Below are 22,703 nucleotides of genomic sequence, written 5' to 3'. Positions count from 1 at the left end.
ATATGTCTATAAACAGCAAGATAAGATTTCAAAATGAAGGCATCAAAAGTCTGTTTCTGATTTAAGTGGAGTAGCAGGTATCAGACAACCCTTTCCACCAAGAAAAATTATAATGATATGTATTTTAAAAGAGTCATTTGAAGACATCAGAAAGCACCCAAGGGAGCCATTCCTTGAAGCATTATTCTCAAAAGAGAAAATGAAGACACATTGGAGTAAACCCTAAAATTGTGACTATTTTCCCTTTTAAGACATTTGCCACTTCTGGCAAGGAACATGAAAGCTAACAGATTGCAGATTTCTTGAGCTTGCAGCAGTTTCACTGGGCTTAGAAGACAAGTATTAGGATTCAGCGCCACCAAAAAAAAAAAATCTATAATTTAAGGGCCCAAAACCTCAGAGAAAAGGGAACCACAGGGATGTGAGCCCAATATTCTGCACAAAATTTTTCTCTGAAGCACTTTTCTCAATCCCAAGCTTCACTTGTGTGGAGGGTTATTCTGAGAAACCAAATTGAAAGTAGCTATAAGAGGTAAAAGGCAGTGTCTTGGTGCCAAGAAAACGAAAATTAGAGGTCAGTGCCTTCAAAGGAAGAAGCCTCCCAGTAAATGACCAAGGCTTGCTGGTAAAACCCTGAAAGAAATGCATTTTAGAGAGAGGACAAAATGTAAGTATGCCAGCTTTAATAGGATCAAGGTGATTTGACCAGACTCTATCTTCCTGCAACAAGGAAAATAACTCCTCTCCAAAGAAAAATAATAGGACCCAGAGCCTCTAAAATGTTTCATGTGCAATGTCCAATAAGTACTCAATAAAACACTAACAGGCATGATATGAAACAAGATCAACTCACTGAAACCCAAAAGAAAAGTCAGTCAATAGAAACAGACCCATTGGTGATCCAGATGTTGAAGCTATCAGACACAGACTTATAAATACCATGATGAATATCTTCAAGCATATAACCAAAACAGCATGATACAGGTATAAAAGTAGAGACATAAATCCATGGAACAGAATAGAAAACCCAGGTATAAAAGCATACACATACAACCAACTGATCTTCCATAAAACAGACCAAAACATACACCGGGGAAAGGATGCCCTATTCAATAAATGGTGCTGGGAAAATTGGATAGCCACACGCAGAAGAATGAAACTGGATTCCTATACCTCACCACAGAAAAAAATTAACTCAAGATGGACTAAAGACTTAAATATAAGACCTGAAAACTTAAGAATTCCAGAAGAAAACCTAGGAAAATCTCATCTCAACATTGGCCTAAGCAAAGAATTTATGGCTCAAACTTCAAAAGCAAATACAACAAAAATGAAAATAAATAAATGGGACAATTAAAGGAAAAAGATTCTACACAGCAAAACCAATAATCAACAGAGTAAATAGATAACCTATAGAATGGGAGAAAATATTTTTCTGACAAAGGACTAATATCCAGAATCTATAAGGAGTAAAATGAATCAGCAAGGAAAAAATAAAAAAAAACCCCATTAAAAAGTGTGCAAGTGACAAGAGCAGACACTTTTCAAAAGAAGATAGACAAATGGCCAACAAACATATGAAAAAAAATGCTCAACATCACTAATCATCATGGAAGTGTAAATTAAAACCACGATGATATATCATCTCACCCCTGACAGAATGGCTACTAAAAACTCAAAAAACAATAGATGTTGGCGTGGATGTGGTAGACAGGGAATGCTTATACAGTGTTGATGGAAATATAAATTTACAACTTCTATGGGAAACAGTGTGCAGATTGCTCAAAGAACTAAAAGTAGACCTACAATTCAATCTAGCAATCCCACTACTAGGTATATACCCAAAGGAAAATAAGTACAAAAAGACACATGTAGTCATATGTTTATCATAGCACAATTCACAATTACAAAGAAATGAAATCAACCTAAGTGCCCATCAACTGAGTGGATAAAGAAAATATGTGTGTGTATGTATATATACACATACATACATATACATACTATGGACTACTACTCACCCATAAAGAAGAATGAAATAATGTCTTTCATAGCAACTTGAATGGATAGACGGAACTGGAAGCCATTATCCTAAGTGAAGTATCTCAGGAAAAGAAAAATAAATTCCTCATATATAGTCACAAGTGGTAACTAAATGTGTATATATGGTCGTAGAGAGTGGTATGATGGACTTGAGAGACTCAGAAGAGGGAAGTGTGGGAGGGGGTTGAGGGTTCAGAAACTATGTGGTGGGTACAATGTATGCTATTTGGGTAATGGGTATACTACATGTCCTGACTTCACCACTATGCAATTCATCCATGTGACAAAAAACTACTTGTACCCTCTAAATCTATTGAAATAGTAAGAAAAAATAATACAGACAAAAAGATGGAGAATTTTACAGATAATATTCAATAAGAGTAATCAAATGGAAATTCTAAAAATAAAATAGCTAAATTTAATAATTTGATAGGTTTAACAGTGGATCAGACAGAATGGAATAGATAAATAGTGAACTAAAAGATAGGTCAGTAGAAAATATACAGAATCAAGCATAGGAAAATGATGAAAAATATAAAAGGTCTGTTATATGTGAAAATGCAGTCTAGGAAGAAGATTGAATGAATCAGAAAAATATTTGGAATAATATTAGCCAATAATTTTCCCAAAGTGATGAATACTATCTACCATAGATAAGAAAATATGTGTATGTGTACACACACATAAAGCACACCATGGATCTGGAGATTTAAATGCTAGTCATTGATTTGGAAGGTCCAGGGAATACCAGTAGTGGATTGGGGAATTGTTAAAGAAAGGAAACGTCAGCTACTATTTTGTGCTGGTGTAGGTGATGGAGATTATTTTTGTGAGTTACTTCTGAGAAAAAGTTAAAAAAAAAAAACTTCCTCAGTATTATCTCAACCAAGGGATAAAGGATAATAGACTTAGAATATTTATACACCTACTTAAAGAGTCATCAGTTAAGGGCTGTTCTCTAGGGGTATCAATTCTCCAGGACTTCTGGCCTGACATGTGAACATGGGCAGCATGATCTTCCACCTTTCTGTAGAAAGCACTCAGAGAGTTACTTCAAATTCCCAGTAAGGTGGAGCACATGATAGTGTTCTAGGGATATAGGTGAGGCACTGGCAGCATCTGCTATAACAATTGACAAAAACGACCTCATTGACATTTATAGAACACCGAGGGAAAAACTGTAGCATATACATTATTTCTAAGTGCAAATGGAACATTTACCAGAGTAGGCCATATGCTGGGCCATAAACCAAGTTTCAACAAATTTTACATGATTAAAATCATACTGAATATATTCACTGACCACAGTGAAATTAAACCCCAATTTAATAATAAAATGATAACCAGAGAAATCCACTAAATACTCTACTCCAAAAGTACTTACTACTTATCTTTTAAGAAAAACTGGTATCTATTATGGTAGAGAAGGTCTCTCTGAGGTAGAAAAATGTGTGCCAAGACATGGGAATTAGTTCAGAGAAGAATAAAGCAGGTTCCATGCAGAGGGAATAATATGTGTGGAGGCTACAGAAATCAGGGAAGAATTCTTGGAAGAGGCATCTTGAAATGGACCATAAAATATTACTAATATTTGGCTCAGCAGAGAATAGGAAAAGCAAGGGCATTGCAGGCAGAAAGAACAAGATGAGTAAATACGGGAATAGATAAAAAACATTGGTGACAGTGAACCTGAATGAAATCAAGCCTTTTTGCTGGATAGCTCTGGGGAATTAAGCTGGAGATGCAATATGGGATAAGATAATTGTGTAGAGGGCAAAGATTAGCTATGGCCTAATACGCGAGAGGTGCCTGTGTATATACTTAAGTAGCATGCCTCTTTTCTAAGGGCTCCAATAGAATATTATTTAAAAACCTAAGTTTACCCACTGAGATATTATAAGTCACTGAGCAAATATATCCTTTTAATAGCACATGTAAAAATGGTCCACCATCTGTTCCAGGGAAGGCATTCTTCTGTTTAGTATATAATGTAACAACAGATTGCTATCAAGCCCAGTATTATTTAATAACAGATTGTTACAGTAGACCAATTTAATTTAGCTCATCCTTCATCTTCCAGCAGGCACTGGAATGGACTCTTTCGGTTAATTGAATATTCTGTACATTTTGCCATGCAAACACACAGAGTTTAGGAACATTTACAAAATTTAAGGACAATTCAAATCAATTAATACAAATTAAGAACACAAAAATCATGTACTTAAATTCTCTTTCAGTTAATTTCAGTTCATCTTTCTCTGATGGTTCAGAAAGCCCTTTGAGATCTTACAGGTAGAGTCTCGGGTCATCTACAGCAACACCTATTCTTCTAAAATTATGTGTTCATACACAATGATACTAGAAGCACCCAGTCAGGGATTGCTGAAGAAAATGATTTCTTATAAGGTGGTACTCTAAACAAGAATGGGAAAAAGAGCGATGGGGTATTGGATAAATCTTGGAGAACATCCTCCCAACAGATGTATATATTTGGTAAAGGAGAGTGTTTCCTGTGCTGAACATGAGGGATGTAGGACCGTGTGTTCACCATTAGAGTCCCTAACGAGGATAGTGCTTCAGCCCTATATCAGAATGCATACATTCTCTACCTTGGTTTATTCACCATGACTGCCCTCTACTTCCCTAGCCTAGCCTCTGACTCCAAGATGAGAATTCTCCACCACCCTCGGATTCTGTTCTCTTAAGGTACAGATCTCCAGAATTCTGAAAGTCAGGATATTGTGAATAGACAAATTAAGGTAAGACAACATAGTAGGAATTCAAAGGGACAGGGAGACATTAAATATGTGCAGGGTGATATGAAACACTCAGAAAATAAAGACAAAATATATTCTACTTTTTAAACTATTCCAAGGTCCAGCCTCATTTGGGGTGAGAACTAATATTTAGTAAGATTAGATCCTCACAATTATTACTATTTCTAATATTTACAAAATTATCCCCATTTTACAAAAGAGGAATGAGATTAACTCAGCTACTATATGTAACCTGCCCATAGTCACACAGTTAATAAGTTTTGAAACAGTATTTATACTTAGATTTGTCTGACTTTAGAATTACTCTCTTTTCACCATTCCACACATTCTCACATTCACATTGTTAATAGCTCAGAAGGGTAAAGAAAAAAATAATAATAGCAAATATGTTGAGTGCTATGTGTCAGCTAGTGAACTAAGCATCTCCCACATATTATCTCAACTTAACTCATCTTAAAGTTTTAGAAACAGGTCCAGAGAGATTAAGTAACATGCCCAAAGTCACATAGTAAGTGAGAAACCAGGTTTTTCTTTTTAAGGTTGTTTTATTTTTTATGTTTATTTCAAAATATTGAGGAGGTACAAGTGTTTTTGTTACATGAATGAATTGTATAAAGCTGAAGTCAGGGCTTGTAGTGTCCCTATCACCATAGTAGGATACATTATACCCACTAGGTAAGATTGTATCCCTTAACCCCTTCTCCACCTTTCACCTTCTTAGTTTCCAATGTCCTTTACATTCTATATGACCATGGTTTACCATCATTTATTTCCCATTTATTAGTGAGTATATGTGGGCTGGTTTTTCCATTCCTGAGATACTTAACTTAGGATAATGTTCTCGAGTTCCATCCAAATTATTGCAAAAATTCATTATTTCATTCCATTTTATGGCTGAGTAGTACTCCATGGTATAGATATACCACACTTTTTTTGAGACAGAGTCTCTCTCTGTTGCCTAGGCTAAAGTGCTGTGGCATCCTCCGAGCTCACAGCAACCTCAAACTCCTGGGCGCAAGCAATGCTACTGCCTCAGCCTCCCGAGTAGCTGGGACTACAGGCATGCACCACCATGCCCAGCTAATTTTTTTTCTATATATTTTTAGTTGGCAAGATAATTTCTTTCTATTTTTTAGTAGAGATGGGGTCTTGCTCTTGCTCAGGCTGGTCTCGAACTCCTGAGCTCAAATGATCCACCCGCCTCGGCCTCCCAAGTGCTAGGATTACAGGCGTGAGCCACCGTGCCCGGCCTACCACATTTTCTTTATCTACTCATTAATAGATGGGCACTTAGGTTGATTCCATTTGCAATTGTGAATTGTGCTGTAATAAACATTTGGGTGCAGGTGTCTTTTTGATATAATGACTTTTTTCTTCCCTCTGGGTAGCTACGCAGTAGTGGGCTTACTGGATCTAATGGTGGGTCTACTTTTAGGTCTTTGAGGAATTGCCACACTGTTTTCCATAGAGGTTCACTAATTAACACTCCCACCAACAGTAAATAAGCATTCCTTTTTCACTGCATCCATGCAAACATCTATAATGTTTTGATTTTTTAATAATGGCCAATTCTGATAGGGGCAAGGTGATATCTCATTGTGATTTTAATTTACATTTCCCTGATAATTAGTGATGTTGAGTATTTTTTCATGTGTTTCTTGGTCATTTGTCTATCTTCTTTTGATAAAAAAATTTGTTCATGTCTTTTGCCCACTTTTTAATGGGGTTATTTGTCTTTTTCTTGCTGATTCATTTGAGTTCATTGTAGATTCTGTGTATTAGTCCTTTGACAGAAGTATAATTTGTGACTATTTTCCACCATTCTATAGGTGGTCTATTTACTCTTGATTATTTCTTTGGCTGTGCAGAAACCTTTTAATTTAATGAAGTCTCATTTACTTATTTTTGTTGTTGTAGTATTTCCCTTTGGGGTCTTAGTCATAAAATTTTTGCCTAGGACAATGTTTAAAAGAACTTTTCCTATGCTTTCTTGTAGAATTATTATGGTTTCTGGTCTTACATTTAAGTCTTTAATCCATCTTGAGTTAATATTTGCATATGGCAAGAAATAGGGATATTATTTCCTTCTAGTGCATGTGGCTATCCAATTTTCCCAGCACCATTTATTCAATAGGGTGTCCCTTTTCTAGTCTATGTTTTTGTCTGCTTTGTAAAATATCAGTTGGTCATAGTTATATGGTTTTATTTCTTGGTTTTCTATTTAGTTCCATTGTTCTATGTATCTACCTTTATACCAGTAGCATGCTGTTCCGGTTAATATAGCCATGTAATATAATTTGAAGTCAGATAATGTTATCTCTCCAGATTTGTTATTTTTGTTTAGGATTGTTTCGGCTATTCTGGATCTTTTTTGGTGCTATATGAAGTTTAGAATTGTTTTTCCTAGATCTGTGAAAAATGATGTTAGTATTTTGATGCAAATTCATTGAATCTACAAATCATTTTGGGCAGTACAGACATTTTAATGATGTTGATTCTTCCGATACATGAGCATGGGATGTTTTCCCACTTGTTTGTGTCATCTGTGATTTCTTTCATCAGTGTTTTGTAGTTCTCCTTGTAGAGGCCTTTCACCTCCTTGGTTAAGTGTATTCCTAGGTATTTTATTATTTATTTATTTATTTTTGTAGCTAGTCTAAATGTTATTGAGTTCTTGATTTGACTATCAGCTTGACTGTTATTAGTATATAGAAATGTTATGATTTGTTTACATTGATTTTGTAACCTGAGACTTTGCTGAATTTATTTATCAATGCTGGCAGGCTTTTGTTGTAGCCTTTAGGGGTTTCCAGTTATAAGATCATATCATAGGCAAATGGGGATAATTTGACCTTCTCTTCCTCTTCCTCAATTTGGATACCCTTTCTCTCTCTTTCCTGATTACTCTGGCTAGGACTTCTAGTACTATGTTGAATAGAAGTGGTGACAGTGGGTCCCCTTGCCTAGTTCCAGTTCTTAGGGGGAAGGCTTTCTACTTTTCCCATTCAGTATGATGTTGGCTGTGTGTTTATCATATAAAGCTTTTATTAGTTTTAGGTATGTTCCTTCTATGTCTAATTTGTTGAGGATTTTTATCATGAATGGGTGCTGGATTTTATTGAATGGCTTTTCTGCATCTATTGAGATGAGCATATGGTCTTTGTTTTTAGTTACATTTATGTGGTGAATCACATTTATTGTTTTGTATATACTGAGCCATCCTTGCATCCCTGAGATGAAACCTGCCTTGTCATGGTGAATAATCTTTTTGATGTGCTGTTGAATTTGGTTTCCTAGTAGTTTGTTGAGGATTTTTGCATCTATGTTCATGAGGGATATTGGTCTGTAGTTTTCTCTTTCTGTTGTGTCCATTCCTGGTTTTGTTGAATGAGTTAGGGAGGATTTTCTCCTTCTTGATGTTGTAGAACAGTTTCAGTACAATAGGTGCCAGTTCTTCTTTGTAGGTCTGGTAGAATTTGGCTGTGAATCCATCTTTGCCAGGGATTTTCATTTGTTGGGAGATTTTTATTACTGATTAAATCTCACTACTCATTATTGGTCTGTTCAGGACTTCTATTTCTTCCTGATTCAGGTTTGGGAGGTTGTATTTTCCAAAATTTATTCATTTCCTCTAGGTTTTCTAGTTTGTGTGAATAGAAGTTTTCATGATAGTCACAGATGATGTTTTGTATTTCCCTGGTATCAGTTGTAATTTCTCTTTTGTCATTTATGATTGAGCTTATTTGAGTCCTTTCTCTTCTGTTTCTGATTAATCTAGATAGTGGTCTATCAATTTTGTTTATCTTTTCAGAAAACCAACTTTTTGTTTTGTTGATCCTTTCTGTTGAGTTTTTTTTTCTGGTTTTAATTTCATTTAGTTCTGCTCTGAAGTTGGTTATTTCTTTTCTTCTGCTAGCTTTCACTTTGGTTTGTTCTTCTTTTTCTAGTTCCTTGAGTTATGATATGAAGTTGTTAATTTGTGATCTTTCTTTCTTTTTTTTATATTGGAATTTAAGGCTATAAACTTCCCCCCAGTACTTCTTTTGATGTATTCCATGGATTTTCTAAGCTTTTGTCCTTTTATTGTTCAGTTGAAAAACATCTTTTGATTTCCATCTTAATTTCATCCTTGACCCAAGGATCATTCAGCAGCAGGTTATTTAATTTCTGTGACTTTGTGTGTATTTCAAAGTTCCTCTTGGAAGTAATTTCTAGTTTTATTCCACTGTGATCTGAAAACATATATGGTATGATTTTGATTTTTCTTAATTTACTGAGACTTGTTTCATTGCCTAACAAATGATCTATCTTGGAAGATGTCCCATGTGCTAATGAAAAGAATATATATTCTGTAGTTTTGGAGTAGAATGTTCGGTATCTGTTAGATCCATTGTGATTCCAGAGTCTTGCTTTTTAAGCTTTATGTCATATTTAACCAGAAAAGTACTATACACACACACACACACACACACACACAACCAAACTAATCTTTGATACTTGAGGTCAGGATATCCAGAATCCTTCATCCATCTAGGATGTAAATGCCCAATTAGGAAGCATGTTCATGCTTTAAATTTATTATATTGTTTTTTCTTTTAACACTCCATGAGAAGATACTACAATGCTTGGCAAAGGGATATCTCCTGCAACATTCAATGGCTATTTCCAAGGGGTATCATCCGGCTCAGACCCTGAGGTGATATTGTGGACTCAATTAGGCCAATTTATGTTACATGGCACTATATACATTCACCAGCCTCACATGATCTGGTTCATCTTCTGTAATCTTTAGTATTGTCTTTCTGACCTCACAGAGCTTCTACCTAATCAACAAACTCCATGTCTTTCCTCTTCTCTTAGATTCTTCAGAAAAAAATACAGCAGTAGGTTGTATATATTTGTTTTTAAGCTTGTGATATGCCTGAAGGGTTTCAAGCACTGTTTTGTTCTTTAGAAATTGAATGCATACACATACACACACAAATGAGACAGAAAAGATCAAATCCCTTGCTATATTAATGGAGCACTGTGTTAGCTGTAATTACAGTTGCTGTAGAAAGGTCAGGGTTTGAAATGATACAAATAGATTGACCACTCCCCCTACCCACACACTACTCATTTATAATACTGGTGACAGAGGGAAAGAAAGGTCTGAAAAGCTGTGTTTTAAGTGTCTTATGTTCCATCAGACCTTGACACTAATGAATTCTTCATCAGATGATACACTCTAATCTGAGGTATGTCCAAATCAGGTACAAGGTAATGAGGCCAAGTCCTTGCTCTGGCCAATAGCTCTCTACACACAGGAGATGATAAACTATGGCCTGTGGGACAAATCCATCCTGATGTTTGTTTTTGTAAATACAGTTTTTATAAATAAAGAACACAGCCCCATTTCTTCCTTTAGGTATTGACTATGGCTGCTTTCCCATTATAACAGCAGAACTGAATAGCTGGACTAGAGAAGGCATAGCCTGAGAAGCTGAAAACGTTTATTATCTGGCTCTTTATAGAAAAAGTCTATTGACACTTGACCTACCATAATAATTCACTTGGAGGATGTCAATAAATACCACATCAATCCATACAAACAAATTTCCCTCAGGTGTCATCTGTTCCCTTCTACCCTCCTGTTGTTCTCTCTCCATCTTCACCAAAGATCCCAGAAAGAAGATGGCCTAAAAAAGTAATGTGGAGCTTTTTTTAGGGAACTTGTGATTTCAATAAGTGGAAGAAAGGATTAAATAAAAGAAAAACTTCAAAATATAGAGCACTTAGGTGGTAAGGCTGACTTGAGAGGAGGGGAAACTTAGGAGGTTTTAGGACCTTGGGACAGAGGATTTTTTGGAGGATGCCAGGCTTCCTAGTACTTATTTATTTTAAAGTTTTTACTAGAAACTTTATGACTCACACAGAAAATAGGAAGTAAATAACTCTTCTCTGGACCCTAGATTCATTCATTCATTCATTCATTAAAAATAAATTTTCAAGCTAGGCATTAGGTTGAGTGCTGAGAATGCAACAGTGAATAATCAGAGCTCTGTTTCAGTTTTCATGGGGCCTATAGTTTAGTAGGAGAAACAGAAAATAGAGGTATAATCACCAAAAATTATAATTCTGATAAGCACAACAAAATAAAATACAGGATTCTATAAGAGTGTATGACAAGAAGAACAAAAAGTTCTAATCAACATTGGAGGGGTGAGACTTGGAGATCAATAAAGGTAACATTGATTAAGAACATTTACACTAAGACCTGAAAGGTAGATAATAGTTTATATGAATAGCTCTTTCTTCCATCCCTACTCTTGCCTGGTTGGAAGACAACTACAATATGTAGGAACTTGGTATCTTCTAATACCTGAAGGGAAACCAGATTCTTTTAGCAAGGATGAAAGAAAGAGAATCATGATATTAAATATATAGGTAGAATTCAAATCACACTGGACCTTGAAAGCTCTAGAATTTTATTCCAGTTACAATGGAACACAATTTATAAGCAGTGGAATATCATCATTTTACTTACACTTTTGTTCCGTTACTCCAGAAAGAAGGTAGAAAATAGACTGAAAGGCGTAGAACGCCAGAGTTTATATAGGCAGAAGACTTAGAGGGATATTGCACTAGCTTCTGGCTCTTCTCACTTTTGTTCATTTTCTTTTCCTCCTCCATACTCTACTCTTTTGTTTACTTTCAATTCTCCTTTGACTTCCTTTCCTCTCTAAATGGTCTGTTGCCTTTGAATTATAGCTCTGAAACTTATGCTATTAGTTTTACTACTTAGCAATAAAATAGGCTTTTGTGGACTGGTCTGGAAAGTCAGACACCACTTAAACTATTGAAACCTAAGTTTTATGCCATGTTAAAATTTGTCTGTAAGGGCAAATACCTTCTGTTTGAAAGTTGAAGAACATTTGTACTATAGCCCTTGGCTCAGTGGGTTCCCAATGCTAGGTTATTGATAGATTACAATGGACTCTGCCTTGATATACAAATGGAACAACAGCAGATAGGTCAAACTCAAAGCCAAAAGATGGAGGGTGTGTGCGTGTGTGTGTCTGTGTGTGTGTGTGTGTGTGTGTATGTGTGTGTGTGTGTGTGTGCACACCTTAAGCCTCTACCTTCTTCCCAACTGAATTGGAACACTCACTCCTTAGTCCATCATTGAACACTCACACCCTTGATACTCTTACTCCTCCCCTATTCTCCTTTTCTCCCTTCCTCATTTGTTATTTCATTTTATAGCATTTTTCTCATTAAGAACCAAGATGCTTTATTTCTAACCATAGACTTTTGTTATTAGCAAGCACATGTAAAAGGTATCATTTGGTACTGAGGTCCTTCCAATCTCACCATATATGGAACGGCCTACTTAGGCTACATGGAAGGATAGCCTTTGCAAATATTTATAACTACAGACTGAAAAACCATGGCCTGCATGATTCAACTAAAGTAACCAACATACCCCATATATCAGTGCCACTCTTCACCAAAAATGTAGCATAGCCCTTATGTCACAGTAATCATAGCTTGAATAATATTCTGATGGAAATTTCTGTGTAACAAATATTTCCAAGAATTGAGCGATGGCCCACTTATTTCAAAATATATACTTTTATATAACCTTTATTTTCTTCCACCTGAAAACAAAGGCCCAGGGTAAAAGTTAACCTTTTATTAGGCCTAAGCTCTCCACATTTATGGTTTCTTATTTTACAAGACATCCATCCTCTTCTCTGCTCTGACGCTTGGTGGTAAGTCCCATGACCACAATGAGACAGAAAATGAGTACAATCAAAAAGCAGCTTATGCATTTTCCTGAGGGATTTCTAGTTGAGGCAGTCACTTTCTAGCTGAGATAGCTAGGTGCCTCTTAAGGCAAGTGGGCCCCCAATTGCTGTGGGTAAATTGATATATCTCTGTCCTTTCTCCACTTGTGTTCTGACCTAGCTTGAATCTGAAGCTACTGCTGATTCTACTTCCAGACACTGCCATCACATGTTTCAGCAATGAAGCTTACACTACTCTCTTCTCTGGTGTTGCTTCTGAATTTAAGTTTCATTCCATCTTCTTTCTCCACCACCAGCTTCCTTTATGTGTTAGATAAATTCACTGGCCTCTGGCCTTTTTACTCTTCCACAGAAACAGTTTCTTCTATTAAAGATTAGCTTCTTCTTCTATTGTGAAGCAGCATATCATAGCAATTTAAATCAGTGCTTCTCCCACTTTAATATGCATCAGTATTACCTGGGGTATCTTCTTAACATGCAGGTTCTAATGCAGTACATCTGGGGTGGGGCCTGAAAGTCTGCATTTTTAACATACTCTTATGTAATGCTGATGATGTTAGTCCACAGGAAGATTAACACATAACATATATGGTTGTGTATTTAAGAGCCAACCAAGTGAAAGGAATGAAGGGAAGGAAAATTTTTTTGATTCCTTACTTTGGGAACTTGGAACTGCTATAAGATTTCCATATATGATCTAATTTGAATTTCCTGATAACATTACTAGGAACCAACTATCAGTCCTGTTTTAATGATAAATACACGTTAGTAGAGTATAAAGGTACCTCATCCAAGGTACCAAGGCTACAAATGTGTCTGATAAAATGTTCTAGTTCTCAAGCATTACATTATACTGCTTTTACACTTATTTTAAAAATAGGACATAGTAAGAAATACTTTGCAAGGTAAACCTAGCCATTTGACCTAAGAAATAGCCATATAATTGTAGGCATTCAAAAGAGGTTCATTGGGCACCTGGATATGGCATACAGACCATTGATTATCAAATAATTGCCTAATAGCTCAAAATACACAAGTCAATAAGTGTGACTCACTACGTAAACAGAATTAAAAACAAAAACCATATGATTATCTCAACAGATGCAAACAAAACATTTGATAAAATACAGCATCCTTTCATGATAAAAACCCTCAGCAATCTAGGCATAGAAGGAACATACCTCAAAATAATAAAAGCCAAATATGATAAACACTCAGCCAATATCATACTGAGAGTGAAAACGTTGTCATCTAACCCCAGTGAGATTGGCCTCTATCAAAAGATCCCAAAACAACAAATGCTGATGAGGATGTGGAGAGACAGGAACACTCTTACACTGCTGGTGAGACTGCAAATTAGTACAACCTCTGTGGAAAAGCATCTGGAGATACCTCAAAGAGCTAAAAATAGAAATACCATTCGATCCAGCAATAACACTATTAGGCATCTACCCAAAAGAGCAAAAGACATTCTATAATAAAGACATCTGCACCTGAATGTTTATGGCAGCACAATTCACTATTGCAAGGATGTGGAAACAACCCAAGGGCCTGTCAATTCATGAGTGGATTATTAAAATTTGGTATATGTATACAATGGAATATTACTCAATTATAAGAAATGATGGTGATCTAGCACTTCTTATATTTTCCTGGATAGAGCTTGAGCCCATCCTCTGAAGTGAGGTATCACAAGAATGGAAGAATATGCTCCACATGTACTCACCATTAAATTGGCACTAACTGTTCAACACTACGGTGCTCATACATTAGTAATATTCTCCAGGGATTAGGGGTGTGGGGATGGGTAAACTCACAACTAATGGACACGGTGAGCATTGTAGAGGGGGAAGGCACATCCCAAATCATGGTTTGGGTGTGGCAAAGTCATAACATGTAACCAAAATGTTTGTACTCCCTTAATAACCTGAAATAAATAAATAAATGAATGAATGAATGAATGAAAAGTTAAAAGCATTTCCCCTAAGGAGTGCAACAAGACATGGATGCTCACTTTCACCACTTCTATTCAACATAGTACACAAAGTCCTAACCAGAGCAATCAGGCAAGAGAAAGAAATAAAGGGCATGCAAATTGTAAAAGAGGAAGTGAAATTATGTCTGTTTGCTGATGATATTATCTTACATCCAGAAAACCTTAAGAATTGCTCCAAAAGACTCCTGGATTTGATAAAAGAATTCAGCATCCCAAGAATGGAAAAATAAGCACCACATGTACTCATCAGCAAATTGGTTTCCCTGATCATCACCTAAGTGCACATTTGGGAATAACACCAATTGGGTGTCGGACAGATGTGGGGGGTTGGGGGAGAGGGGATGGGTGTATACCTACTTGATGAGTGCGATGCGCACTGTCTGGGGAATGAACACGCTTGAAGCTCTGACTTGGGGGGATGGAGGAGGGCATGGGCAAATACATAACCTGAACTTTTGTACCCCCACAATAAGCTGAAATAAAATAAAATAAAATAAAAAATAAATAAATAAAAAATAAATAAAATATATATAACTAAAATTTAAAAAAATGAATTCAGCAAAGTCCAAAGTTATAAAATCAACATAGAGAAACCAATACCATTTCTATACACCAATAATTACCCAGCTAAGAACCAAATCAAGAACTCAATCCCCTTTATAATAGCTGCAAAAAATAATAACAAAATACCTAAGAAATATATTTAACTGAAGGAAGTGAAAGATCTATACAAGAAGAAGCACAAATCACTGATGAAAGAAATTATATATGACACAAACAAATGGAAAAATATGCCATGCTTATGGATAGGAAGATTCAATATTGTTAAAATAACAATACTGTCCAAAGTAATGTGCAGATTCAATGCAATTCCTGTCAAAATACCATCATTTTTCATTGAATTAGAAAAAAATTAAATTCATATGGAACCAAATAAGTGCACAAAGCAATCCTATGCAAAAAGAACAAAACAGACTTCATCATATATCACATTAACTGACTTCAAATTATACTACAATGCTATAGTAACCAAAATGGCATGGTACTGGCATACAAGTAGACACATAGATCAATAGAACAGAAGGGTGAACCCAGGAATAAAGCCACATACTCACAGCTGACTGATCTTTGACAAAGTTGACAAGAACATACACTGAGGAGAAGACACACTATTCAATAAATGGTGCTGGAAAAATTGGATAGCCATATGCAGAAGAATGAAACTGGATCCCTATCTCTCACCATACACCAAAATTAAGTCAAGATGGATTAAAGACATAAATGTAAGACCTGGATCCAGAAACATTCTAGAAGAAAATCTACAAAAAACTCTGGACATTGGCCTAAGCAAAGAATGACTAAGAGTGCAAAAGCAAATGTGACAAAAATAAAAATAAATAAATGGGACTTAATTAAACTAAAAATCTTATGCACAGCAAAAGAAATAATCAACAGAGTAAATAGACAACCTAGAAAATGGGAGGAAATCTTCATAAACTATGGATCTGACAAAGGACTAATATCTAGAATCTTCAAGGCACTTAGACAACTCAGCAAGAAAAAAAAAACATTAAGAAGTGGGCAAAAGGCATGAACAGGCATTTCTGAAAATAAGATAGACAACTGGCCAAGAAACATATGAAAATATGCTCAACATCACTAATCATCAGGGAAATGCAAATGAAAATCACAATGAGATACCGTATTACTCTAATTAGAATGGCAATTATACAAAGAGTCAAAAATGATAGATGTTGGTACAGATGTGGTGAAAAGGGAATACTTCATACACTGTTGTTGGGAATATTAATGAGTACAACCCCAATGGAGTTTAGTATGGATATTTCTCAAAGAACTAAAAATATATCTACTATTTGTTCCAACAATCCCACTACTGGGTAGCTACCCAAAGGAAAATAAATCATTCTGTCAAAAAGATATCTGCATTCATATGTTTATTGCAGCACAAATGACAAGTTCAAAGATATGGAATCAGCCTCAGTGCCAATCAACCAATGAGTAGATAAAAAACATGTGATATATATATATGTGTGTGTGTGTGTATATATATATATATATATATATATATATATATATATATATATATACACACACACATACATACACACACATGCACATACACGTACATATACATACCATGGAGTACTGCTCAACCATGAGAAAAGATGAAATAATGTCATATGCACCAACTTGGATGGAACTTGAGGCCATTATTCTAAGTAAAGTAACTGAGGAAAAGAAAAATAAATGTATGTGTTCTCCTGTATAAAGGAGAGATGAACTATTGCTATTTAAGGACACACAGAGTGGTATAATAGACATTAGAGAGTCAAAAGAGAGGATGGTGGAAGGGGATGCAGGATTAAAAATTACCTGTGTAGTACAATGTACACTATTTGGGTGATCAGTACACTAAAAGCCCAGATTTCACCACTATATAATATATCCATGTAATGGAATTCAAGTTTTACTTCGTAAATCCATTAAAATTTTAAACAGAAGAAAAAAATAATAATTGGTTGGATAAAAAAAAGAGTAAATATTCTCTCAACAAAGATTATATGATACTGTATTTGATAATGGTGTCATTTTAGATGACAAATATTTATCACTTTGCTGGATTTTATATGGGTACAAGAAACTAAATAAGATTCAAATAATCAGCTTTATCCATGATATGTCTAGTTTTGAAAACTAGGTTTGGTACTAAAGCTAAAACTGGGTTTCTATTCCCTCATCATACTCAATTTTAAGATAACTGGCCTCCAGGAAAGAGTAGACATGATTTATTGATTTGAGTGAATAAATTAGTAAAGGAAAAACAAAACTCTAGCTGGGCATGCAGGAGGGAGCCACTAGGACTTATTTGCTTATCCCACAAAGACCACAAGCACATATGAAATCCACCTTGCCTAAGTATAGGAGATCCAAGAGAGAAAAGAGATAAAGAAAGAGAGACTAAAGAGTTTGAGATAAGCCTGCCATGCCTTTTCAACATGTTTATTCTGTCTTCTGGTTAAAACACAGTGCCAGGCGCACTGTCTGGAGAATGGACACGCTTGAGGCTCTGACTCAGGGGGATGGGCGGGACATGGACAATGTATATAACCTGAGCTTTTGTACCCCCATGAAGAGCTGAAATAAATAAATAAATAAATAAATAAATAAATAAATAAATAAATAAATAAATAAAACACAGTGCTTAGGAGGGAGTGTGTAGGAATGCAGATAAAAACTGAAAATATTCTCTCCCAAACTCCTCTCCATATCCCTCTTCCCCAACCAAAGAGAAGCAAAATCCCCTTCATATAATATCCTAGGCAGGAATCACAGGAAAGAAGTAAAAGTGTCCTCTCCCCAAGTAATGATGAAGATATACTTGTTGATGAGGGAGCACAAAGTGGATGTTAAACCTATGGCTCTAGTTAAATTGCCAGGGTTTCTATTCTGACTTTGATAATTACTTTGTAACACTGAACAAGTCACTTAATCTCTCCATATGTCAATTGGCCAACACATTAAATGATAATAAAAGGAAATGAATGATTTGGGGTAAATAGTGGCTATAACAGCATAGGTTTTGAGTCTCTCTGGAGTCTCATAAATAAACATAACAACTAGATATCAAAATTAAAAACTCATAGGCAATACTTACAACAAAAGTAAGTGATACGATACTTCCACAATCCAAAAATACAAGAAAACAAGCAGAACAAATACCAACATGGTAAGACCAGCATGATATCAGGGATTGTGTAGAATAAAGCAAAAGGCAACAACAGGGCATCTGATTGGCCTGAGCACAGAAAAGCCCCAACATAGCCAAAAAGTGTTCACTGGAAATACAGTAGACTAAACTGAGAGTAGTAGCTGAGACTGGATGGGAATAGAAGAAAGGAGATAAACATATGATCTAGAAGAGGTTAATTAAAAATCTTGTAGCCCTGAATTGGAATTAAAAGTATACATATGAACTCATGTGTTATTATCTCTATCATCTATCTACCATCTATTTATCTATCTATCTATCTATCTTCACCAGCTATATACATGGGAAAGGCCTAGAAACATTAATTAAACAAGTAGCAATAAGCACTCTAACACTCAGATTGCATACTTGAGATACCATATTCCATCAAAAGAAAATAAGGCCTCTTAGAGAAATGGCTGGTTCTAGATCAGGCACATGTTATCATACAAAATAGTTAATATGCTATCAAAAACTACTCGGGTCACGTTAATAGAACTCACAGGCAAATTTGAAAAAGATTTCAATGGCCAAATATGGGAAAGTTTGAGCTTCAAAAAGGATTACAATAGGGGAGCGATGTCAGAAAAATGTCACTATAATTAGTTCCAAGCTCTCATTCCCCCACAGAAGCATCAAAACACAAGAAGAAACGATCAAATTCAACTTTGTCAGAACTCTGGAAAACAGCCAAATGTCTAGAGCAACCAAGCAGAATCAAGAAAAAGGCAACTTCAAAATAATAGAAAAACTTTGTGTCATTTTTACTTGCCCTTGACAGACTCTCCCTAGCATGGTAACAATCTTGAAGAATATCCTGCATTCCAAATGCTGGATCCTGGTCCCTGGACCTAAAGGGAGCAGACCAGACTTTATTCACAAATTACTGTGTATATCTGTTATAACCTGTCTGAGGGATACTTGAAAAATATACACAAGAAAATCATCTCTGTTTCACTTAACTTGGAGGTCAGACTGGAAAAGTGGTAGGCTTTGCAAAAAAAAAAAATGCTGCAAGCTGAAATAAGCTTCAGAAATCTGAAACAAAAGTTTATGGAAAACCATACTATAGTCCGACTAAGGCCCATGACCAAAACGAGAGAGAGTTTATTTTTTTTTCCTTTTTGGAAATTAACATATTTAGGACTTTTAAAAACAAATAAACACAGGAATCAAGATGGCTGAATAGATGCAGATAGTATGTGCCTCCTCCATGGAGAGGAACCAGAAAAGTAAGTAGATACATTTTGAACAGATTATCTAGGAGAGGATGCTAGGATTCACCAGAGAAGTTCTGGGAAGAACCAAAAGTAAATAAGGAGAGGGTTTAATGCCAGGGATTGGCTGAGAATCAGGAGAAGTTCTCCTGGAAGTGGGGAAACAGTAAGAGAGAAAGCCTCAGGACTCCACAATCTGAAATGTACTTTTATGATCTTGGCTACAGAATTCCTCTACCCACACAGGCATTGGGGCTAATACAGGGAGCTGCCTAGAGAGTATACAGAGTCATTGCTCCATGCAGGGAATCCACATAGAATCCCAAAGTCATCCAAACCTAGAGCAGCTCTAGCTGGTTGCCATTCTGAGAATCTAGATACCAGGAATCTACAGACATTGCTGTTGCTGCTGTATTGCTTTGAGGAGAGAGAAGACTGGGGACTCACAAGAACCCTCTGGAAAGTCTGCACCTCCTTGATGCAGACTGCTGTTGAGACAGACATAAGCAAACCACACTCCCCACAGCTTCTTACCCATGATGCGTGTCAGGAAGGGGCCCAACCCACTGTGGTCACAGGCCCAAGTTGCCATTTTGAGAGTTTAACACTGAGCTGCACCCTGCCTTCAGGCTGAGTTTAGGCTGACATGGCAGCAGCTGCTACCCAGGCAAGGAGCGACAGGGAGAGCACGCTCTCTGGTGCAAACCTAGAATAATACCCACTGGCCTACTATGGACCCCTGTTAGACCAAGATGCAAGTAGACCACACTCCTCACAGCTTCTTGTCCATGCTGCTTGCATGGAAGGGATCCTACCCTCTCTGGTTGCAGGTCCAAGACACCATTTTGAGAGTTTAATGTTGGGCTGTACACTGCTCTCAGGCCAGCTTTGGTCTGACACAGACCAAGGAAGGACAGGGAAACAGACTCCTTCACAGACTTAGGGAAAGATCCACCATTGTGCTATTGACAGCTGTGAGACCAAGACATGAATGAACCATACTCCCCACAGCTTCTTGCCCATGCTAATCACCTGAGTTGGGCCCCACCCTTTCTGGTAACATGCCCACAGATGGTGCCATTTTGAGGGTTTAATGCTGGGCTGTACCCTGCCCTCAGGCCATGTTTGAGGCAATGCAGCTGCAGCCACCATCTGGCCAGAGAAATCAACCTCTCCTAAGCACACTTAGGACCATAGTTACTCCCTGCATGGGTGACTACGGAACTGGAGACTAGCCCTTCCAATCCATCACAGTGGCCAGTAACACCAACACAGAACCGTAGGATCACAGTGGGCTGCTCCACCACCACTACTATTATCACACACATTACATCAGCTGCCTAGATGCCTGAAAACCCTCCAATTCAACAGGCCAGCTGCTCCCACTATTAGCTTATGACAAAGCCACCAGGAGGCCTAAAAATCAGCCCTCCAGGAGCCAATAACACCAGTGTCAGTATAATCTGCTCTGGGGCTGAAATTCAGGCACACTCAGCACACTGCTGCCACCTCTGGGGCCTGAAGACTGGTTCAGTTGGCATCTAAGTCCTCAGCAAAATGTCATCACAACCTCATCTAATAACCATACCCTAAGCCACCAAGGAAATCACAGATACCACTGACCCTGTGTACTACTGAAGAAATTATATAATGGTCACACTACTACAGGTACCCAAAATCAAAGCCCAAATGTCCTACTCAGCCAACAACATATATACACCTTCAGGAAAAAAATATCTTCTCTATGAAAGGAATTTCAAAAAATTAGAAGAAGTGACTGTTACAACACATATACAGATATCAATGGGAAAACACAGAGAACATGAAAAAGTAAAGAAATACGACATCACCAAAGGACCACAATTGTGCAGCAACAGATCCCAAGGAAAAAGAACTCCTCAAAATGCTAGATAAAGAATTCAAAGCATTCATTTTATAGAAGCTCAATGAGATATAAGCGAAATCTGAAAACCAATACAAAGAAGTTAGGACATCAGTTCAGGATGTGAATAAGAAATTTATCAAGGGTAACTGAAACAGAAATATTGGAACTGAAAAACTAATTAAATAAAATACAAAATACATTTGAAAACTTCAATAATAGACTAGAGAAATCAGAAGAAAGAATCTAAGAACTTGAAGAAAAGTCTTTTGAAATAATCCATTCACACAAAAACAAACAAACAAAAAAAGAATAAATAAAATATTCCAGACATTTGGGACTACATAAAGTGACAGAACTTAATGAATTACTGGTATTCCTGAGGGGGAAGAGAGATCAAAAAGTTTAGAGAAACTATTTAAAGAAATCATTGATGAAAACTTTCTCAGTCTAGCAAGAAAGTTAAACATCCAGACACAGGACAGCGATGGTCAGGCAAACACAATGAAAAAAGGACATCAACATGGCTTATTGTATTCAGAATGTTTAAAGTCAAATTTAAAGTAATAATTTTAAAATTAGCAATAGAAAAGCATGTAATCACCTATAAAGGATACCCCATCAGACTAACAGCAGACTTCTTATCAGAAACCTTATGGGCCAGAAGATAATGGCATGGCACTTTCAAAGTGCTGCAGGGGAAAAAAACTGTCAACCAAGAACTTTACATCCTAACAGCACAATATTCATACATCAAATAGAAATAAAGTCTTTCCCAGACAAGCAAATGCTGATGGAATTGGTCACTGCCAGACTAGCTCTACAAAAAATATTCAAAGGGGTCTTAAACACAGAAAACATAAAAGGTCAATATTCACCATCACAAAAACACATGAATATACACAATCACACAAAAATTGAAAAGAAAGGAATCAAATGGCAACATGACAAAATGTCATCAAACCACAAAGGAAATAAGACAGAGAAAAATAAAGAAACAGAATTTATGAAACAACTAGAAAACAATTAACAATATATCAGGAATAAAGGCTCACATACCAATATTAACTTGAATGTAAATGGGTTAAATGTTCCAGTAAAACTATACAGATGGGCAGAAAGGATAAAATAAACATGATTCAACTAGTGCCGCTTACAATAAACTCACCTTACCTGTAAAGACACACATAGACAAAGTAAAGGCATCAAAAAAGTTACTGCATGCCAATAAA

Source organism: Lemur catta, chromosome X, assembly GCF_020740605.2.
Source record: "Lemur catta isolate mLemCat1 chromosome X, mLemCat1.pri, whole genome shotgun sequence".
Classification (NCBI taxonomy): Eukaryota; Metazoa; Chordata; class Mammalia; order Primates; family Lemuridae; genus Lemur; species Lemur catta.
The sequence above is the reverse complement of the archived record's forward strand: the minus strand, read 5'-3'. Positions refer to the sequence as shown.